Genomic DNA, 435 nt, shown 5'->3' on the forward strand with positions numbered 1-435 from the left:
AATAATCAATTACTTATAGAGAATGGTAAAAATAAACAAAAAATATACATTTAACAACCTGTACATTTTACCCTTCAGTAAAGATTCATTGTGTTAATAAGTGCATTAATGATAAAAATGTCCAACAAAACTGAAATAGCAACCTTCTTTAGTAGCATTTTACTACTGCATATTGAGACTATAAAACCTATAGGCAATTTGCTGAATTTCATTCTTAATTAAGATTTTAAACATTGATTATATGGATATAAGTTCTCATTACCTTTGCATAAATTAAAGATGTATTATAAAAACTTTAAATAGTTGGAGTATGAAAATTTTGTACCTTTGTTTACACGCACAGCAATCATGAACGTTGGTATTGAGCAAAATTAATGTTTTATCTGTTGTCTATTCACAATTTTAAAACTTCTATAATTGTCCATATCTTTTCTA

Source organism: Palaemon carinicauda, chromosome 3 (genome assembly GCF_036898095.1).
Source record: "Palaemon carinicauda isolate YSFRI2023 chromosome 3, ASM3689809v2, whole genome shotgun sequence".
NCBI lineage: Eukaryota > Metazoa > Arthropoda > Malacostraca > Decapoda > Palaemonidae > Palaemon > Palaemon carinicauda.